Genomic DNA, 14,481 nt, shown 5'->3' on the forward strand with positions numbered 1-14,481 from the left:
ATTAGTGAGGAGGAATCTTTAAACTAAACTAATGGAATAATATAATTATGAGGGTACTAAGAGATAGTGGACCCCTTACAACACTTGCTCTCTGAAAAGCAACTGGATCACTGTGCATCAGAGACTGGCCAAAAAAGAGCTGAGGTGATTGCCCCATGGTGCTCCCAGCTCTCTGCTACAATGAAAAGGAAGAGCACAGAGCAGGTACTTAATAGCGTTTTACTGGATAGTACTGGGGAAATGTAAAACAAACAAAATCTCCTCTCAACCCAGAAAGCCGCTCTACAAAGGTAGTAGAGACAAAAAAGTTTTATTGTTGAATAAGCATTAAACCAGAATGTGATGTACATTGAAGGGGGTCAGAGTATGCCACCCCAAAATATGCCACTCTGGAGTAAGGGTTATCTTGAGCTGGGAGCAACTGAGAAAGAGGAGACACAAGAAAAACTCTGTGCCCTCCCCTTTCTACCAGGAAATATAGGACAATTTTTAATCACGGGAGACAACTTTAGACTGTTACCAGCCCAGAGATGGCACCAGAGGAATCTACAGAACAAAACTTACTAAACAACTTATTTAGTCATAATAAAGATTTATGTACACTTAAAAAGGAAAGAGAAAGAAATTCTGAAACAAAAAGGTGAGGGGAAGAGAAATACCTTCCCTTATTTTCAACAAGGAGAATTAAGCCTCTTAATTTTAATTTGTGTCTGCTCTTACAATCAACAATATAGTTAAAATTTATTGAGAGCTTATTAAGGGACAAATAGTTGTTAATTGACTTAATACTCACAAAACCCTATAAGATCCATATAAGTATAGTTCCACATTACAGATGAGGAAGCTGAGGCACAAGGAGATTATTTTACTTGTCTAGGGTCACCCAGAGGTAGAGCCAGGATTTAAACCCAAGCACTGTTGATGTGTGGATTTATAAATAGAGGGACAGATGGATGGATGGATGGGACCTGGGAAGAAATGAAGAGTTTTTAAAACTGCAAATGAACTTGGAAATTGATGCAGAAGGCTGTGGGAAGTCTGCAACATATTATGCTTGTCTGAAGATAAATATTTTCTCTAAGTTCAGCAAGGTAATTCCTTCTCCACGCCCTTTTCACTCCAGCGTCTGGGTTCAGTACTCATCATCTCTGAAATTCCAACATTGGTAACAGTTTTTGATGTGTTTCAGTGATAAAATTACAAAATCAGATGATTGCTGATTTTAATTTTTGCACACACGTCATGCCCTCAATGATTTATTTTCTGTGTCCTCCCCAACCTTCCCAGTTTTGGAGGAAGAAGCTCAGTTTGGTTCCTAGCTATCAGCACACACACGATGAGGCTGCCGTTCTCCATCTACTCTCTGTTTCCAGGAGAGAAGTGCTGAGACTTCGCTTTTAATGCCCCTTTACCTTTAATTTCCTTTCCCCATCATTCGAAACCCTGTCAGAGGATTTTCTTGGGGGGAGGAAATTTCCCTTTCTTTTCTCAGAAAAATGGCTCTGCCATTTGGAAATGTTACTTCAAAAATATTTTTATGATTTTTTTAAAAATAATTTTTCCAAAGAACCTAAGGTTTGCTGAATGGCATTCTGACATTGTGCAGTATAGACTGTGAAATTTTAAAGTTGTGTCTGATCTTGCCTCCGGGCTGACATTTCCATGCTCACTTACCTGATTAACTATGAGAGTTTGGGGGAGATATGTATAAAATACACATATCACAACCAAAATGCATTTACTAGGGCCCCATGGACATGAAACTCTGCGATGGAGTTGATACTGAAAGTTGCTCAGAGTAGTCTCTGCCCTGTCTACTCTCTCAGAGAACAGTCAGGCGGAGGACAGTCTGGGAGGACAAGAGGAAGGGCAAAAGGAAAGGAGAATGAAACAGTGAGCCCCTTCGCGAGCAGAAAACAAAGCACCATCACATGGCGATGGCTTCAGAAGTCAGCACAGCCGGAGTCTTTATCGACAAGGTGGACTATTATAGGTTGAATTGTGTTCCCCCACCAAAAAAAAAAAAAAAAAGATATACTGAAGACCTAACTCTCCAGTACCTGTGAGTGTGACCTTATTTGGAAATAGGGTCTTTGCAGATTTAATCAAGTTATGATTAGGTCATTAGAATAGGCTTTAATCTGATATGACTGCATCCTTATAAGAAGAGGGAAATTAGACATGAAACACAGGGAGAACACCATGTGAAGACACAGAGGTATACAGACACAGAGGAAAGACTCCATGTGAAGATGGAAACAAAACGGAATTCTGCTGCCACAAGCCAAGGTAGTCCCAACCTCTGGGACTCCCAGGAGCTGGAAGAGGCAAGGAAGGGTCCCCCCCGCCAAGAGATTTCACAGTGGGCATGGCCCTGCCGACACCTTGATTTTGGATGTCTATGTTATGGCAGCCGAAGGAAACTAATACATGGATTCTGTGGGGTATAAACAAAAACCAATTTTATTTTCTTTCCTCTACTGCCTTTCCATAGCCACACTGCTAGACCATTCATGCCCATCCCTGGATGAAATCTCTAGATCCCATTGTTTTCTTCTGGTCTTTTGAGATATGAACAGTCCAATTCTGTCTAAAATCAAAATTTCAGTCTTCATTTCCAATTGTATCCTTAAGTCAAGCTCAGAAACCTGCAGTGGTAAAAGACAGCATAGCTGGCTTCTTCACTATTTCCCCACCTGACAGGCCACCTCCCTTCCACCTCACTTTGCCTCCAGGGTTGGAGCAAGGGGGCAAATAAGAAACTGGGAACAAAAGAGACTTTATCTGTGTGCACTTATTATCAGATGGTGGATTCTCTAGATATAAGCCAGATGTCCAAAGTCTATGGGGCACAGATTATAGTCACTCCAAATAATGAATCTACCCTTGTAGACCTTGTAGACCCTTGTAAGGTGGCACCTTCTTGCTCTAGGGTACGCCAGTGTGGAGGATGCTCTCTCTGGCATATCATTTATATCCTACCTCAGTGATGCACCAGCAACCCCTACCTGCTGTGGTCACCTCTCCCCTTGCAGGAAGCCACAAAAGACAAAACCCTAGCTACCTGTCATAGGCAAAAGTCTTACATGGGCAATTCTCTAAAGAAATATACTAGTGGTGAAAGAAAGAAAGAAAAAGAAAGAAAGAAAGAGAGAGGAAGAGAGAAAGAGAAAGGGAGGAAGGGAGAGAGAGAGAAGGGGGGAGGAAGGAAGGGAGAAAGGGGGAGGGAGGGAGGGAGAAAAAGAAAGAAAAGGAAGGAAGGAAGAAAGAAAGGAAGAAAGAGAGGGGGAGGAAGAGAGGAAGGGAGAAAGGTGGAGGGAGGGAGAGAAAGAAAGAAAGGAATCAAGAAAGAAAGAAAAAGAAAGGAAAATGTTCAACATAGTCATTAAAAATGAAAATTAAAACAAGGTGCCAATTTTTCATATGTCAAATTAGCAAAGATTTTAAACAATTAAACTACTCAGATAAGGATGCAGGTACTGTTTATCTGCCTGGTAGGCATGTGAATTAAATCAATGTTTCCGGAAGATTTTGGAAATACTTATCTAAGTGTTAACAAAGGTGATGGAGGGAGCTTACATTATGGAACACCTTGCATTCAGGCACTAGTCTCAAATAACAAGTTTCCTGAAGGCCAAGAAGGGGACAATTCTCTGTATCCTGAGTTAGCCTCAAGGTCAGGAACATCTAGCTTTTATCGAAATGACCCAGCTGTATCCCATCAGTATTGCTGAGGACACACAACCTGAACTATAAAGATTTCCCTCTTTGTTTTGGGAGCCGGTTGTTCTGATAGCTGGAACAGAACCTGGCTTATGCTTTGCTGTTGCAAGTAAAAATTCCATTCATTGCTCAAAAATGGTTTGAGTTTTCCTTCTCTTTCATAAAATGTATTAGTTTATTAATGAGGGGGAAAAAGTGGTATTTAAAAATGTCAGAAAAAAGAGAAAAGGAAGTTTCTTTTTTTATTGAAATATAGTTGATTTACAGTGTTGTGTTAATTTCTGCTGTACAGCAAAGTGATTCAGTTATATATATATATATATATATATATATATATATATATATATATATATATATTATACATTCTTTTTTATATTCTTTTCCATTATGGTTTATCACAGGATATTGAATATAGTTCCCTGTGCTATACAGTCGGACCTTGTTGTTTATTCATTCTATATATAATAGTTTGCATCTACTAACCCCAAACTTCCAGTCCATCCCTCCCCCACCTCCCCTCCCCACTGGCAATCACAAGTCTGTTCTCTATGTCTGTGACTCTGTTTCTGCTCGTAGATAGGTTCATTTGTGTCAAATTTTAGATTCCACATATAAGTGATATCATATGGTATTTGTCTTTCTCTTTCTGACTTATTTCACTTAGTGATAATCTCTAGGTCCCTCCATGTTTCTGCAAATGGCATTATTTCATTCTTTTTTATGGCTGTGTAGTATTCCATTGTGTATATGTACCACATCTTCTTTATCCATTCATCTGTTGATGGACACTTAGGTTGCTTCCATGTCTTGGCTATTGTGAATAGTGCTTCTATGAACATAGGGGTGCATGTACCTTTTTGAATTATAGTTTTATCTGGATATATGCCCAGGAGTGGGATTGCTGAATTATATGGCAACTCTATTTTTAGTTTTTTGAGGAACCTCCATACTGTTTTCTAAGGTGGCTGCACCAACTTGCATTCCCACCAACAGTGTAGGAGGGTTCCCTAAGAAAAAGGAATGTTTCTTGATTACCTCTAGAAAAACCAGTTTGGCGTGTTTTACAATTACCAAAAAACAAAGCAAAAACCACATATCTGTATGGATCAGGTCTGGTTTTAGTGCCCTATTCTAAAGCAATCATTTGTTGCAGTTGCTGAAAATCCCTGCTTATAAGGAGGCAACATCTAGGCAATTCTGCCAGTTAGCTCATTCAGTTAAAATATCAATTAAACGAAAAAGAGTCAATGAGTAAAAGATCCAAACAAATATCTCACCAAAGAAGATATACAAATGGCAAATAAGCATATGAAAAGATGCTCACCATCATATGTCATTAGGGAACTGCAAATTAAAACAATCATGAGATATCATTACCCACCTATCAGAACGGCTAAAATCCAAAACACTGACAACACCAAACACTGACAACACCAAATACTGGCAAAGATGTGGAACAACAGAACTCTCATTCATTGCTGGTGGAATGCAAAATGGTACAGCCACTCTGGAAGACAGTCTGGCAGTTTCTTACAAAACTAAATATACTCTTACCATACAATCCTGCAATAGAGCACACCTCAGTGTTTACCCAAAGGAGTTAAAAACTAGGTCCACACAAAAACCTGCACACAGATGTTTATAACAGCTTTGTTTGTAACTACCAAAACTTGGAAGCAACCAAGATGTCCTTCAATAGGTAAGTGTATAAACAAACTGTGATACATCCATACAATGAAATATTACTCAGCAGTAAAAAGGAATGAGTGATCAAGGCACGAAAAGACATGGAGGAAGCTTAGATGAATATTGCTAAGTGAAAAATAACTCTCTGAAAAGTCTACATACTATATGATTGACATTCTTAAAAAAGCAAATTATGAAGACAGTAAAAAATCAGTCGTTGCCAGGGGCTGGTGGGGAGGGAGGGAGGGGTGAATAGATGGAGCACAGGGGATATTTAGGGCAGTGAAACTATTCTGTAAGATACTGTAATGGTGGATACATGATATCATACATTTGTCAAACTCAGAGAATGTGCAATGCGAAGAGAGAATCAATGTGAACTGTGGACCTTAATTAATGTAATAATAACAATAAATAAATATATAATATATAATAAATATGTATATACCTATACAATAAACATATAAATATATAATAATAAATAATGTATCAATATTGGCTCATCAACTGTAACAAATGCACCCCACTAATGCAAGATGAGAGTAATTTGGGGGAAACTGTATGTGGGGAAGTGGGGAATGGGTTATATGAGAACTCTACTTTCTGCTTAATTTTTCTGTAAACCTAAAACTGCTATAAAAATAGTCTATTAATTTTTTTAAAAAGAGTCAAACCAATTGTTTCACTGAGTTGACTTCTCAAAAAAAGTAGATCCAGTATTTTGGCATGGTCTTGGAGTAACTATAACCTATGGAACATTATTTTTTTCTAGGTCCTTTGACTAACATGACTCTGTGTTAATTCTGTTGTGAAAATATCCACAAGTTTGCGTTGGTAAACTGGGAAGTTTTCACGACCTGTGATAGTGACGATAAGTGATTTCTCTTTGAATGCTTGGTACCCATTGTCCCCAGTGCCAAGGGTCTCAGTACCTCTGTCTCCCTCCCTGCACATCACCCCTGTACTAGCACAGCCTGCTCCTAGTGATGGAATGGCATTGGCTTCTCTGTCCTGAAAACTTGGCTTCTTTGAGCTTTTTTTCTCTTTTTCATGTGCAAGAGAAAAAATATTAGAGTATTGCTTAGTTCCTATAAAGACAGCCTGCTCCCACCCCAGAGTGCATTCATGCTGAGCAGAGAGGTTGTAATTGTGCATACCTTGGCACTGGGCAGTCCGGGATAGTACCCAAGCTGAGGGTAAATCAGTACTCGGAGTGAACTCTTATATTAATGGCTTCACAAGAAGCTATAAGACTGGACCTTTAAGAAGGGCCGGGAATGGATATGGTAGAACAATCTGTGCAGATGCACTGGTCCTGGGCTTCCAACCCCGTACACAGGCCACATCCCAGGTATCCAATATGGCTAGGTCAGCCTGCAGGAGGGTCAAAATCCCAGACAGTCCTCACTGTGAGAGCACGTAGCAGGAGACATGTGGCACATTCCTGCAGTTTTCCCCTGAAGTGTACCAAGCCTATCCCAACCTCCTGGGCTGCTCTACAAAGACTCCCTGCCAACCTAGTTCTCCACCTACCCCTAGAACTAGGTAGAACTGTTCTTTATATCCTTTCCTCCTACCCTCTGTAGCTCTTTTTTTTTTTACAGCTTTCTAATTTAGAAACTGAAATTATAATTGGGAAGAGGACATTAAAGAAAGTTTACTTTATCGGAGTGAAATTGACAAGTAGACCAGGGCAAATAAAGTGGTCTCATGGCAAGTATGTGTCCCCTCAATCAACATGAATCAAGGGTCTGTACTTGCCTCAGAGTCTGTACTTGATGCAAAAGACAAAACGGTGCATAAGAAAATGCCCTACCCTCAAGAAGCTCATAGTCCGTGGGAGAGACAGATGCTAAAGAGGTGATTAGAATTCCAGTTCCAATATCTATGAATTAGATTATTCCCATTTGAGGTAATTAGATGCAGGAAGTGGAGAGGATAGAGCTTGAGGCTGAGAGCAGACAAGGGAGATACTGTGAATGGCAGAGCTGAAATGGAGACATTTTTATCGCAACGTTGAGAGAGAGAGCAAAGAAACAGGGAGACTCCCTCAGGAGAGAGAGAAGTGGAGATGTTTACCAGGTTGGCTCTCAGAAGGGAAGTGCATGAAATTATCATGGACAGCATAGACTTTAGCCTTGTGCAAGAGTGGAGGCGTTGAGATAGTTCTGTGCAGCCAAACTTCTCAACTCTCCAAGCTATTCTGAATTAGTGAGAACTAGAAGTCAGGAGCCAACAACTCCAAGATGTAAAATCAGAAAAGCTTTGAACATTTGGGTGGCAAAGCAGACACAAAAGAGAATCCCTTTTATTGGGTATACGATCTATGAGAAAGTAAAATTTTCGTTTTTAAGTGTTTCATTGAAACAGCTGAGGAAGAGAAAGCTTAAAGACTTTTCTCTTAAATGGATGTTAATCATATAATGTACATTACTATTAATGCAGACTGTTATTAATATTAAGATGCCACCTTTATTAGTTTAGTGAATGTAATAAATAGTGTCACAGAGTCACTTATAACCTCCACTACTCAATCTACATTTTCAAATAAGGTGTTAATTTCCTAACTTGAATTTTCTAGGGGTTGTGGGTTTCTGGCACCTATGTTACAGAGTTGGAGAGAATTTTATGGTAGATACTATTGGAGAACAAAGAAAGGCAATTCCATATTTATCTGGAGAATTCAAGGGTGTCTTTGCAGGAGGTGATTTTTTAGGCTGGATCTTGAAGGATGAGATGACATTAGCCAGGAGACAAAGAAGCAGACATCATAGCCTTTTTCACATTCTGGTCCTTCTCATGATCTCCTCCATATGACCATTCTGCCCTTATTGGGTTGTGTCTCCAATTTAAGAGAGCTGAGTATGGGTGTCAGAGAGTAGTAGGAACGATATTAACAAACCACCTCTATCTACATAACCTCATTTGAGCTTCACAAAACCCTGTGTGACAAAGGCAAAGAGCTCAGTTTATACATGAGGAAACGCAATTTATAAATGAGGCCCGAAGAAACTGAACAACTTGTCTAAACTCATGCAGGTAGTAAGAAATGGAACCAGGATTTCAAGTAGGTTTTCAGTACTCAATCCTGTATGTTATCAATACTGGTTTACTAATACCCTATGCATGTCAGAAGGAATATACCATATCAACATGGATGTGTCCTATTATGACCAAAAAAAAAAAAAAAAGAGAAAGACTAGATAACATTTGGAACTATTTTAGAATGGAAAAATCCATTATTTGAAATCTTAAGAAAAAATATTTTGACGTAAAAATGACTCTAATAAATGACGGTAAGCAAGGCAAGTGAGGAAAGAGACAGGGCTAATGCCAGCATTACATATTTAGAGTAATATTAGTTGAACCAACTTTTACAAACCAACACCAAGGAAAAGTAAAGAGAGCATCAGAAATCGATAACACAATTTTAGTGTTAGCTGCATTTAAGTGAGACAGCTCTGACTCATTCAACATGTGATGTCAGGCCAAGCAGGTTACAAGGGGCAAAAATGTATTTTGGGGAAAAGCTGGAAAGGGAATGATAAATTTGAATATACTACATCTTGGTAACTCACCCCTGTGGATGGAGATAAAAGAAATCATGAGACCTTCTTGGAACCCTGAGGAATCTGTATCCTTTCATAAATCTTCAGAGCAGGACAGAGCATGCATTGCCCTGTGTAGGAAGCCAAGGCCATATTCAAATCACTGATGACAAATGGAAGATGAATTCTGGGAAGCCAGAAAGGGAGAAAGTCTTAGGGAACAAAACAAGAAGAGTCCTTAAAGCCCCAGTGTCTTTAATCCCTGCAGGGAAGGAGTGATCTATAGCAGCATAGAAAAAGAAGGAGGTATCTAACTGCCAAGAAAAAGAGGGTCTCTAATGGTTCTTAGGGGCCCAGTCCACAGTTGATAATTTTTCCCTCAGGAAGGGTCTTCTGTTATATCAACTTAATCCCTTGTTACATACAATTTAACCACCTTCTCTGTCCTTGGAGTCCCTGATTTTTCTTTCTCATTCTTTATCTTTTTTTATATATATATATTTATTTATTTACTTACTTGGCTGCATCGGGTCTTACTTGCAGCATGCAGGATCTTTGTTGCGGCATGTGGGATATTTTTAGTAATGGCATGTGGGATCTGTAGTTGCGGCATGTAGGATCTGTAGTTGTGGCATGCAAACTCTTAGTTGCAGCATGTCGGATCTAGTTCCCTGACCAGGGATCAAACCCAGGCCCCCTGCATTGGGAGCGTGGAGTCTTAGCCACTGGACCGCCAAGGAAGTCCCTCATCCTTTATCTTCTTGATCTAACATCTATGGCAGGACTCCTTTGGCTGTTGGGAGACAGGGCTGACTGTTATAGCACAAAACTGATGTTGCTGTTCTACTCTTAAGAGGCATAATTTGACCCAGGACTCTCTAGAGCCATGTGACAGAAGGTATAGGTTTTATTTTATTCTGTTTGCATTTGTTGTCATCCTTGAATGAAAGGATGCTTCATCCAACAATATTAATGAGTTCCTTCCCTAAATTGTAAAAATTTCTGTTACGAAGATTACTTTTCTGACCATTATTTCTCCCTGCAGAATTTCATGAAGCTCGTCTAATAGAAAAGATTGTAAGATGGGCTATGAGATTCCAGCCGGCCAGAGAAGATGGGTTCGAAGGCAAAGGATATGTGCACACTGCTTAGTTTATAGCTAAATTTATAGCAGGTTCTGAGGCTGTGTCTTCCAGGTACAGGGAGCCCCAGGCAGGGGGAACTTTAGAATGGGCACTTTGCTTCCTCAGAGTGAACCAAGCTTAAGTCGTTGCTGGCTCCCAGTGTGTCTTCCAGCTGTAAAGTGGCTGCAAAAGGCCACAGCAACTTAACTGCATCAGTAACTGCCTGGGTTATTGAGCCGGTGAACTCAGTGTCCTTGTGATGCCTCTGGGCTGACAGGCCAGGCCAACCGGGAGTTATAACCACAGGCCACACATCGCTTTACTTTCTAAGCCGTTCAGGATTCCCATCTCCAACACCCTCTTCTTAGATAACCAGGGCCTTGGGGTGTTATGAAATAACCAATTTTCTTTTGAAATTCATTGTTTTTACCTAGGAAGGGGCAAGCACACCCACATTTTGTGGTTTAGGCTCTCAGGAGACTGGGAGTGATTCATCTCCACTGTAAAATGAAGTGTTCTGCAGGATATGAAATACTGTTGTTCAACAAGAAAAAGCCTTGTTTATTCTCTTTCACTTTATTGAATTTTTTAATACAAAAGTTATCCATGCTTGTTATTACGAAGCAGACTGGGAGGAAGCTGCCTTTTGTTTTGTTTTTTTTAATTAATTAATTTATTTATTTATGGCTGTGTTGGGTCTTCGTTTCTGTGCGAGGGCTTTCTCTAGTTGTGGCAAGTGGGGGGCCACTCTTCATCGCGGTGCGCGGGCCTCTCACTATCGCAGCCTCTCTTGTTGCGGAGCACAAGCTCCAGACGCACAGGCTCAGTAGTTGTGGCTCACGGGCCCAGTTGCTCCACGGCATGTGGGATCTTCCCAGACCAGGGCTCGAACCCGTGTCCCCTGCATTAGCAGGCAGATTCCCAACCACTGTGCCACCAGGGAAGCCCAGAAGCTGCCTTTTGACAGTTGGGTCCCCACCTCCACCTGACCCATCATCACCTTGTGGTAAAGTCCGTCCCAGCCTGCTGTGCGTCCTTTCACGTCTTTCTCAAAGTGCTTCCACCTACATACCAGCACACCGTCATCAGAGCATCAATGGATGTCAGTCTACCTCTTTTTGTGGGCATCTCCAAACTTCCCAGTTTGAAATCAAGTTTTTGACATTTCCTTCATCCTGTGCATGTCCAATGTGCTCAGCATTTCTAGAGCAGCTATTATCCCATCTGCTGGGGAAACAGGATGAAAAGTGGTGAAGGAGACCCAGTCCAGGGATGAGCTCCTGGGGTCAGTGCTCTCTGCTCTCTGAGGGGCCTGTGATCAAATACATCATGTCGCTGAGTCCCTGTCTGGTCTGAGCTTGCTGAAGACATGAGAGTTGACACAGTGAGATACCTGTGTTGACCCTGGTGCAAAAAGCAGAATCTGGAGACTTCTGAGCAAGCAGGAGAAGCTGGAGAGAGAATGGTTGTTCCCCTTTGATAGCTGGCTCTGGAATATTCTGTGACAGTGAGTGGACTATTCAGGACTCTTACTTCTCCTCCTCAGCCTCCTGCTGAGACAGAGTCAGGGCCCATTAGCACTTGCACTAGAGGCGAGCCCTTGCTTCGCGAGGAGGTGAGAGCAGTCAATTTTGCCACTCATTAGCAACTCTGGACAGATAGTGGTGGGAAGATTGAAGCTATTGGCAAAATGAGAGTCTGCTTCTCTGAGGGCACAGTTATCCATTCTAGTCCTTTCGCCGTCAGCAGGTCACCCAGAGTTGACTGTCTGCTAGTCTCACAGAGCAATGAGCAAGGCAGTATTTTTTGTTAAGTATTAGCCACTTTATTTAATAACTCAGTGAGTCGCCAATATTGTGATCCTCAAGGTAACGGTGAGACTGCAGGAGGAAAAATATCTCATGTAACTCAGACACCACAACCATCCTAGTTGTTGTCTTATTGTTCTGGACTAAAGGGTAGATTGTATTTAAAAACAGTTTGGGCGGCTTTTTGTGGAAGGACAGTGGTTTATTCATGTGCCCCACAAGGGCCTCCTCTGATCAGCCTGACTTGTTATTTGTACAGTATTTTACAGTTTGGAAAGCACTTTGACGTAGCCTTCAATTCTCACACAACTGTCAGGTCATGACTTTTCTTATCTCCATCTCACTGATAACTGAAGGTCACAGAAGTTAGCTGAGTTGCCCAAGGTTACATAAAGTCCACGGCCCTTTCCCTGACCCCAGAATATATGGGAATATAAGGGAGTTTAATAAATGGAAAGGAAGGGCCTCTCTTAACATCGATTGATGAAGTAGGAAATGAAAATGCCACAAAGGAAATCAAAGTCCACCCCTGTACTCTTAAGGTGAATATTAAACCTCAGTAAGACTGGTCATCAAAGTACAGGTGGAGGGTTGAAATTAGGTGGGAAGGATTTTTTTTTCCTGCCTAGCCATCTTTGGGACATTGACTTGTCTTTATAAAATGTGGCTCCTTGTGCTACAACATGAACCTTGAAGACATTATGCCAAGTGAAATAAGCCAGACACAGAGGGACACATATTTTCTGATTCCACTTAGATGAGGTACCTAGAATAGTCAAATCCATAGAGCAGAAAGTAGAACAGGGGTTTTCAGGGGCTGGGGGGAGGGGGAATGAGGAGTTATTGTTTAATGGGTGAGGAGTTTCAGTTTGGAATGATGAAAAAGTTCTGGAAATGGATGGTGGTGATGGTTGCAGAACATTGTGAATGTACTTAATGTCACTGAATTGTACCCTTAAAAATGGTTAAAATGGAAAGTTTAATGTTATGTATATTTTACCATAATTTAAAAAATTTTCTAAACGTGGTTCCTCTAATGCAAAAGGTTTAATTTGGGGATTCTTCACGAAGCATTATCTATGGCAATCTGCCATGTAAATCACTGAATTACTTCCTTTTCTGGTTGAGCCATCCAATTAAAGTGCTTTGATTTTAGAACATTTTCCCCAAGGTTTTTGTCTGTTAGTCTTTTGTTTTCTTTTGTTTCTGTTTTTAAGCTCAGACCACAAAAGCTCTTTTGAGTTCATAGAAGTACAGGTAGTTTCTCTCAAGATAACCATTTCTTCTCTGTTAAGTGAGCATTTTTGGTATTAAAACAAAGTTGCTGTTAGAAAATGAATTGAAATTTCCACATAATTAAAAGCAGCTGTCTCATTAGGAACTTACCAAGTTTGGAGACACTTTACTAAATACCCGAGGAGAAACTGGGGGCACCACGACTCAGGTTTTTAACAATTAAGTTTGCTTCTTGCATTATTCAATTCCTATAATTACTAATCCACCAAACTGATATTTTAAACAAGAATGTATAATTTCTAACTGTGTTTCATGTATGCTTTATTCTCCTGTGCAGAATTCTGGGAGCAAAGTATTAGTAAAGACTGTCAGGAAAAATAACCAAAGATTTGGAAATGAGCAAAAAGATCACTGGATGTCCCTACAGTGACGTGCTGGGCCCTGTCTAGTGGACCTGTGTCTCTCTAATGATCAGGCATTTTCACAAGTCAGTAGGAGAAGAAGTTAAAGAAAACTGAGAGTAATGGAAATGGTTCTTATCCATAGCAATGCAAATGAATATTGTCCAGTCTCGCTATAATTGTTTCTGCACACATGTGTATGTTTGTGTCTGTGTTCTTCAGATTCTCCTTTGAGCCGGTTTCAACATCTTACTAGTACCCTAATTTATTAAAATATCTAATGTGTTTATTTTAAATTTGTATGAGTATGATTTTATCTTTTTGAAAGTTTTACCTTAGGAAGTTCAACTAGAGTTCAACTAGAAGTTGAATAAACTTCTTAACCTCCACAGTGATGTCTCCCTTCTCTGAGGAGCTCTGGCACTTACAGCCTTTCTCTTAGCTGCACTTGAGTAGGGCTGCCAGAATTACCAAATAAAAATATAGCATACCCAGAAACATTTTTGTTTCAGATAACAAATAGATTCTTAGTATAGTTGTGTCTCATGCAATATTGTATAAACATACTAAAAATTTGTATTTACTTATACTAAAAATGTGTTTGTTGTTTATCTGAAATTAAAATTAACTGGGTGTCCTGTATTTATTTGGCAACCTTACATTCAGGGTGTCAATTGGCTGCCCCAAGGTGACATCAATATAATTCAAGTGAAAAAAAGCTAACATGCATAGTGTACCATATGCACTGCTAAGCTCTTTATCTTCTTAAGCATCCTATAAGATGGATACCATTATATGCATTTTACAGTAAGGTAACCAAGGTTCACAGAAATTAAGTGATATGCCCAATATCTCACAGTTAGTCAATGGTAGGTCTCTGGTTCCAGAGTGTCTGCTTTTTACCACCATGTTTTATTGCCTCACTAACCCTCTCTGGAGGTACTTAAGCAGTAGA

This window comes from Balaenoptera ricei, chromosome 12, assembly GCF_028023285.1.
Source record: "Balaenoptera ricei isolate mBalRic1 chromosome 12, mBalRic1.hap2, whole genome shotgun sequence".
In the NCBI taxonomy this organism is placed as follows: Eukaryota; Metazoa; Chordata; class Mammalia; order Artiodactyla; family Balaenopteridae; genus Balaenoptera; species Balaenoptera ricei.